Genomic DNA, 9,150 nt, shown 5'->3' with positions numbered 1-9,150 from the left:
AAAGATAAAAAAAGATGAAGGGCATTACATAATAGTAAAGGAATCAATGCAACAAGAAGAGCAAACTATCCTAAATAAATATGTACCCAATACAGGAGCACCCAGATTCATAAAGCAAGTTCTTACAGACCTGCAAAGAGACTTAGATTCCCACACAATAATAATGGGAGACTTTAACACCCACTGTCAATATTACACAGATCAAGAAGATGGAAAATTAACAAGGATATCCAGGACTTGAACTTCAGCTCTGGACCAAGCAGACCTATTAGACATCTACAGAAGTCTCCACCCCAAACCAAGAGAATATACATTCTCCTTAGCACTACATAGCACTTATTCTAAAATCGACCACATAATTGAAGGTAAAACACTCCTCAGCAAAGCCAAAAGAATGGAAATCATAACAAATAGTCTCTCAGACCACAGTGCAATCAAATTAGAACTCAGGATTAGGAAGCTCACTCAAAATTGCACAACTACGTGGAAACTGAACAACCTGCTTCTAAATAACTACTGGGTAAATAATGAAAATAAGGCAGAAATAAATAAGTTATTTGAAACCAATGAGAACAAAGACATAACCTATCAGAATCTCTGGGACACAGCTAAAGCAGTGTTTAGAGGGAAAATTATAGCACTAAATGCCCACAGGAGAAAGTGAGAAAGATCTAAAATGGACACCCTAAGATCAAAATTAAAAGAACTAGAGAAACAAGAGCAAACAAATTCAAAATGTTAGCAGAAGACAAGAAATAACTAAGATCAGAGTAGAACTGAAGGAGATAGAAATAAGAAAAACATTTCAAAAACTTAATGAATCCAGGAGCTGGCTTTTTGAGAAGATTATAAAAACAGATAGATGGCTAGCTAGACACATAAAGAAGAAAAGAGAGAAAAATCAAATAGACACAGTACAAAATGATAAAGAGGAGATCACCACTGATCCCACAGAAATATAAACTACCATCAGAGGATGCTATAAACAGCTCTATGCAAATAAACTAGAAAATCTAGAAGAAATGAATTTTCTAGACACATATACCCTCCCAAGACTAAGTCAGGAAGAAGTCGAATCCCAGAATAGACCAATAACAAGTTCTGAAATTGAGGCAGCAATTAATACCCTACCAACCAAAAAAAGAAAGAAAGAAAGAAAGAAAGAAAGAAAGAAAGTCCAATACCAGATGGACTTACAGCCAAATTCGACTATAGGTACAAGGAGGAGCCGGTACTATTCCTTCTAAAATGATTCCAAACAATAGGAAAAGAGAGACTCCTCCCTATTCTCATTTTATGAGGCCAGCATCATCCTGATACCAAAACCTGGCAAAGATACAACAAGAAAAGAAAATTTTAGGTCAATATCCCTGAGGAACATTGATGCAAAAATCCTCAATAAAATACTGGCAAACTGAATCTAGCAGCATGAAACAGCTTATCCACCACGACCAAGTTGGTTTCATCTCTGGGATGCAAGGCTGGTTCAACATACACAAATCAATAAACGTAATCCATCACAGAACCAATGACAAAAACCACATGCTTATCTCAATAGATACAGAAAAGGCCTTCAATAAAATTCAACACCCTTTTATGCTAAAAAACACTCAATAAACTAGGTATTGATGGAACATATCTCAAAATAATGAGAGCTGTTTGTGACAAACCCACAGCCAATATCATACAGAATGGGCAAAAACTGGAAGCATTCCCTTTGAAAAGTGGCACAAGACAAAGATGCCTTCTCTCACCACTCCTATTCAACATAGTATGGATGTGCTGGCCACAACAATCAGGCAAGAGAAAGAAAGAAAGGGTATTCAAATAGGAAGAGAGAAAGTCAAATTATCTCTGTTTGCAGATGGCATGATTATACATATTTAGAAGACCCCATCATCTCAGTCCAAAAACTCTGTAAGCTGATAAGCAACTTCAGCAAAGCCTTGGGATACAAAATCAATGTGCAAAAATCACAAGCATTTTTATACACAAATAATAGACAACTGGAGAGCCAAATCATGAGCAAACTCCCATTCACAATTGCTACAAAGATAATAAAATGCCTAGGAATACAACTTACAAGGAATGTGAAGGACCTGTTCAAGGAGAACTACAAACCACTGCTCAAAAAAATCAGAGGAGACAAAAACAAATGGAAAAACATTCCATGCTCATGGATAGGAAGAATAACATCATGAAAATGGCCATACTGCCCAAAGTAATTTATAGATTCAATGCTGTCCCTATCAAGCTATCATCGAATTTCTTCATGGAATTGGAAAAAAAAACTACCTTAAATTTCATATGGAATGGAAAAAGAACCTGTATGCCAAGACAATCCTAAGCAAAAGAACAAATCTGGAGGCATCATGCTATCTGAATTCAAACTATAATACAAGGCTACAGCAACCAAAACAGCATGGTACTTGTACCAAAACAATTATATAGACCAATGGAACAACACAGAGGCCTCAGAAATAATGCCACACATCTACAACCATCTGATCTTTGACAAACCTGCCAAAAACAAGCAATGGGGAAAGGATTCCCTAATTAATAAATGGTATTGGGAAAACTGGCTAGCCATGTGTAGAAAACTGAAACGGTACCCCTTCCTTACACCTTATACAAAAATTAACTCAAAATGGATTGAAGACTTAAATGTAAGATTTAAAACCATAAAAACCCTAGAAACAACTTAGGCAATACCATTCAGGACATAGGCACGGACAAAGACTTTATGACTAAAACACCAAAAGCAATGGCAACAAAAGTCAAAACTGACAAATGGGATCTAATTAAACTAAAAAGCTTCTGTACAGAAAAACAAAAAACAACAACAACAAAAAACAAAACAGAAAACCAAACCAAAACAAAAACAAACAAACAAACAAACAAACAAACAACCCACCCCAAAACAAAAAACTATCATCACAGTGAACAGGCTACCTACAGAATGGGAAATTTTTTTTTTGCATGTATCCACCTGACGAAGGGCTAATATCCAGAATCTACAAGCAACCTAAATAAATTTACAAGAAAAAACAATCCCATTGAAAATTGGGCAAAGGATATGAACAGACAGTTCTGAAAAGAAGACATTTATGTGGCCAACAAACATATGAGAAAAAGCTCATCATGATTGGTCATTAGAGAAATGCATATCAAAACCATAATGAGATATCATGCCAGTTAGAATGATTATCATTAAAAAGTTAGGAAAGAGCAGATGCTGGAGAAGATGTGGAGAAATATAAACACTTTTACACCGTTGGTGGGAGTGTAAATTAGTTCAGCCATTGTGGAAGACAGTGTAATGGTTCCTCAAGGATCTAGAACTAGAAATACCATTTGATCCAGCAATCCTATTACTGGGTATATACCCAAAGGATTATAAATCATTCTACTATAAAGACACAGGCACACATATGTTTATTGCAGCACTATTCACAATAGCAAAGACTTGGATCCAACTCAAATGCTCATCAGTGTTATACTGGATAAAGAAAATGTGGCACATATACACCATAGAATACTATAGCAGCCATAAAAATGACGAGTGCATGTCCTTTGCAGGGACATGGATGAAGCTGGAAGCCATCATTCTCAGAAAAGTGACACAGGAACAGAAAACAAAACACTGCATGTTCTCATTCATAAGTGGGAACTGAACAATGAGAACATATGGTCACAGGGAGGGAAACATCACACATGGGTCTGTCAGGGTGTTGGGGGGCAAGATGAGGGATAACATTAGAGAAATACCTAACGTAGATGACGAGTTGATGGGTGCAGCAAACCACTGTGGCACATGTATTTCTGTGTAACAAACCTGTACATTCTGCACATGTATACCAGAACTTTTAGTATATATATCTAAAAGAAGAAGGTAGATAAATCATGGAGACTGTTATCTAATACTCAAGATCTGCAAAGGAATTTCAGAGTGGATTTATTCACCACTGTCTCATCTGTAATCTGCCTTCACAAATGTCAACTGAGAGGTATGTAAGTTGACATTGAACTTGATATTGAGAGAGAGACAAGAAAATATTGGGAAGTTTAATTATTGACATTAGTTTCACTTTTCTATTTCAAAAAATATAAAGATAAAAGACTGGCATTTGGTGTATCAGCACACTTAATCTGGTGTTTAAAAATAAAAATAAAAAGTCATATTTTTGCCGGGTGCGGTGGCTCACGCCTGTAATCCCAGCACTTTGGGAGGCCGAGGAGGGTGGATCACAAGGTCAGGAGTTAGAGACCAGCCTGGACAAAATGTTGAAACCCCGTCTCTACTAAAAATACAAAAATTAGCTGGGTGTGGTGGCATGCACCTGTAATCCCAGCTACTCAGGAGGCTGAGGCAGGAGAATTGCCTGAACCTGGGAGGCGGAGGTTGCAGTGAGCCGAGATCGTGCCATTGCACTCCAGCCTGGGTGACAGAGTGAGACTCTGTCTCAAAAAAAAAAAAAAAAAAAAAAAAAGTCGTATTTTTCTCCCCCCCCAAAAAATATATAAATACAAAAAATTTTATGAATTCCCTCAATTATTTTTTTTGGACAATTTAAATACTCATTCCACTTTAGCTAATATTACGTTCTTGAAGAAAAATAGGTGAAGGGAAAAACAGATCCAGCTTTTACTTCTTATTTATCGCTCCTACCCCTCACTTCCTAAGCACTGATATCTATTATGTACTTGTTAGGCTGAATAGCAAGAAAATAATAATACTACTAATCAATTAGGAAGAGAAGGCTCTACCAAAATAAAATAGCTAAGTGTTATGATCATAGAAGAATTAGCTTATTGTGGCAGGACAATGAGAACCAAGCAAAACGTTAGATTGGCTCTAAATTTTAAATTCAATTTTAGAGAAGAAAAGCTAAACCACTCTGCAAAATTATGGGAAACATAGAAGAATTTAGTGCCACACATTTATTTTCATTTCTTTCTAACAACAAAGACAAGGTAAGAAAACAAGATGAGGCAGAAATTCTCATTTCACAGACTTGATGATTAAATTTCTCACAGAACTGAAGAATACATATACATTTTTCTAGAATGTATTATAAAGTACTATAAATGAAAACACCGTTCCAAGAAAATCATGTCAATTAGTTTGAACTGTGTGACTGAAACTGCTAAGTATTAGTTTATTTTCCTTTTCTTACTAATAAATGAAGCCTCTCTCCTCCTTTTATTTATTTATTTATTTTTTTGACAAGGTGTGGCTCTATCTTCCAGGCTAGAGTGTAGTGGCATGATCTCTGCTCATGGCAACCTCTATCTCCCAGGCTCAAACAATCCTCCCACTTCTGCCTCCCAGATAGCTGGGACTACAGGCACACACCACCACAGCTAGCTAATTTTTGTATTTTTTGTAGATATGGGGTTTTACCATGTTTCTCAGGCTGATCTCGAACTCGTGAGCTCAAGTGATCTGCACACCCTTGACTTCCAAATTCCTGGAATTACAGGAATAAGCCACTATGCCTGGCAAAGCTCCTAATTTTTATATAGTTTAAAGTCATTAAGAACAGAGACTGTGATACCCAGCTTTCTTTGCATCAAATTTGGGGATGGACCAAGTTTTGGCTAATGAGATGTAAGCAGAAGTAGTGCGTGTACCTCTGAGTCATATCCTTAATAGAAAGAAGCACTCCTTTTTGCTCCTTTTCTACCTCCAAGTCCGGAATACAAAAGCAATGGCTGGTGCTTCAGCAGCCATTCTGAGTCATGTTATGGTCTTAAAAATGGTGGCCACAGAGGATGAAGCAACAAGAGAGGAGTCTCGGTCCTTGTCTCTAGGGAAATCACATCCAGCTCTTCACTATCTCCAGAATTTTGAAATAAAAAGAGAAATAGACCTCTATCTTATTTAATCCATTGTCATTTTTCTTTTTCTGACACTTGTAAGTCTAATTCTAACTAATACAGACTGACAAAGTTGTGTGTCAAAACAAATTCTATGAGGACTGGATAGATAATTGGTTTCTTCAAACTGTTTCTTATTAGCTCTGAAGAGGAAGGGGAAAACATGCCTTACATGGAAAATGTTCAATGTTTGTAGTCAAAGAAAGAAGAACAAAGCCCTGAGTTAAGAATTGACACTGTTCTAATCCCAGTTAGGTAGACGTTCAACTTTGGAATCTTTCTTCCTGTCTCCCTATCCATTCCTTTTCTTTCTCTTTCTCTTCCTCGCCTTCTCTCCATTCCCCTTTCCCTTTCTTTCTACCTTCTATTCTTTTCTTTTCTTTTCTTTTCTTTTTTTTTTTAACTGAACTTAGCTCTCAAGTTCCAGCTAAAGCATATTTTGGATTCTTCAAATATTTCAATTTTTAAAAATGTTTAGCATTTAACATGATTCTTACCCTTTATATCTATGCAAGTTCAAGCGAGATGATCATTTTTTGCCTGCTACCAAATTTTTCTACAAATAGCAATATTTAAAAAGCTACATCCACCTTCAATAATTGGCATTTTTCTTTTTAGTCTTCAATAAGAAACTAAGCTTTTTTCAGATGAGAAAGATGTTACCCACAACTTTTGAATTTTTTGATAATTCCATTTTTTGATAATTCTTTATTGATAAATACATTTTTTAATAATCAAAATATATGTTTCTTTTCTCTTTCTCTCTCTCTTTTTTTTTTTAGAGACAGGCTCTTGCTCTGTTGCCCAGGCTGGAGTGCAGTAGTGCACTCACTGGAGCCTCTAATTCCTGGGCTCAAGTAATCTTCCCTCAACCCTCCAAGTGGCTGAGACCATAAGTACATGCCACCACACTTGGCTAGTTTAAAGTGTTTTTTTGTTGTTTGTTTTTCATTTTGTAGAGATAGATTCTCACTATTTTGCCTAAGCTGTTCTTGAACTCCTGGCCTCAAGTGATCCTCTCACCTCAATTTCCCAAAGCTTTGGGATTACAGGCATGAGCCACTGTGATGCATAGTGAACAATTTAGAAAGGGAACAGACGACCAGACACGGTGTCAGTTCACTTTTGGGCATAGTATCCTTGAGTTGTAGGCTTATTTATCACAAATGTTTCAGCGCGGTTCTTAGACACTTCAACAGACTTTCTGTCAAACAAAGGTTAGGAATAACTTTTAAATTAGAAGGAAATAAAAACCCAGGCATTCAAGGTGTTATAGTTTTAAACAATCAATTATTTATATTTTTCTACTTAATTCAGCTATACTTTGAAAGAAAGTATCTTAGGCAAAAATGTCAAGTTAGAACATTTGCACTCTAATCAACTATAAAATTTATCCGAGTTACATATTGAAGCAACTCAGAAAAAATAAGTTAGTATTTGCTTAAAAAAATTAGCCAGGATAGTCCATATTTGGGGACAACATTTATTTGTAAATTAGGGATGAAATGAAGATCTGTTCATTCTTGGCAAGATTCCTTTTAATTTGCTAAAATTGAAAAGAGAAATTTTGGATTTTGCTTCTCAATTTAGCAAAGAGTCATGATGGTTTTCATCAGTTTTGCAATGTACATTTTAGCTGGTTTTAATGAAGACAAATTCTTCTCAATCAGGAGTTTCCTATTCATTAAGTGAGACAGATGTCAACTTTGCCATATTTTGTTAGAGCCAGCCTCTTGAAGCTGGTTGCCTCCCTTATTCAGATCTATAGCAATAGTATGGTTTATTTTTCTGGAGGAAAAAAATCAAAGAAGTCAGTATTTTGCTAGGGCAAAGTGTCAAGTTGTCTTCAAACAAATGAGCCAACCACCTCCCAGATTTGAAGTGGTAAGAACATGTGTTTTCATTTTAGGGACACATACTCTCACATTATGTGGCAGGTGGAAGGCCAAGATACTTGGGGACATACGCACATTTAGAGACTCTCCCAAGAGACGTTTGAGATTTCTCTGATGTGTGCTGTTCCACACCCCAAGACATTTTGTGTCCTTTGGTAATTTTCTAACTCTCCCTGTAACTTCCCTACTAAGATATTGCTGGCTTTGAAACATGACCAGAAGCTCAAATAAAGAAAAGCCAAGCTGGAAAGCATCCCAGCTTCCTTCAGTGCTGCACAAGGTCAACAGAAGACACTTGAGAAAGTGCATCATTCACACAAGACAGAAGGCATGGCCTGCGGAAGGGCTGGCCAAAGTTTACAAGACTCAATGCTAAGGTGGCTCCAAGAGGAAAAACACTGGCTTTAAATGTTCAACTCTCCATTCCAGTCAGCACTAGATGCTGAAGGGCAGTGGATGTCCTATCTTCAGTTTTGCCAGGGCCACTTCCGAGGAGAGCTCTTGAATCTAGAGCTACATCATCTCTTAAGATGGTGAAGATTCTGGACAATGAGTACAGGCTAAGGGATGCATTCATTTTCCCTTACTCTGCCCAGACACACAACTGCATCTGGAGAAGCTGAGGTTTGGCAAGAACATACAGTGCATGCAGTGACCATGTCTTTGCTGAAAACCCTACTGGATATGCACAATGCAGAGTGCGTTCTCTAAGACTGGAGGCAAAAGCAAGAACTGCAAGCATTCATTTCCATGGAACGATAAGTGCGATAGTACTGCACTGGAGTTACCCAGATTAACGGGTAACTGCTGAGTATTACTGTATAACTCCGAACTTCTTTTTTTCCTTTTGCCTTATAGAAGCATATCCCTCAAAGAGTTGCCCAGAAGATGAGAGGCAGGGAGAAGAAAAGAGAGAAGAGGAGGTGGGAGATCAATCTCACTTGTTTCTGATGAGTGGCAAATTTTCCAGAAGGCTAGGACGATCTTTATGGATTGCTGTGGTTGGGGACGGAAAGAGTTATAACTTCATATTTAAGTAAAGAAAAATTAAAAATGAAAACAGATATACCATATTAAATAGTTGCCTATATTGAATATTCATAGACAGATCACTAATGTAAGGATTTTCTCCTCAAAGCTGTTATCTGCACTTAGACAAAGTTCAGGACTCTGCAGTGTCTACTGGAAGTATGAACAAATTCATCTAAAGACAAAAAAAGAAACAAAGTTTAGTACGATACTGTTTTGTGAAATGTTAACCATGTTTTTTTGTGTGTGTATGCGTGGGGGTAATTAAGTGACAGCTTAAAATATTTCAGGACTCCTTTTATCCTTCTGTTTTACTGATTCTTTACAGTTTTGATGTTTTATCAGC

The sequence above is a fragment of the Saimiri boliviensis genome, chromosome 15 (genome assembly GCF_048565385.1).
Source record: "Saimiri boliviensis isolate mSaiBol1 chromosome 15, mSaiBol1.pri, whole genome shotgun sequence".
Lineage (NCBI taxonomy): Eukaryota > Metazoa > Chordata > Mammalia > Primates > Cebidae > Saimiri > Saimiri boliviensis.
The sequence above is the reverse complement of the archived record's forward strand: the minus strand, read 5'-3'. Positions refer to the sequence as shown.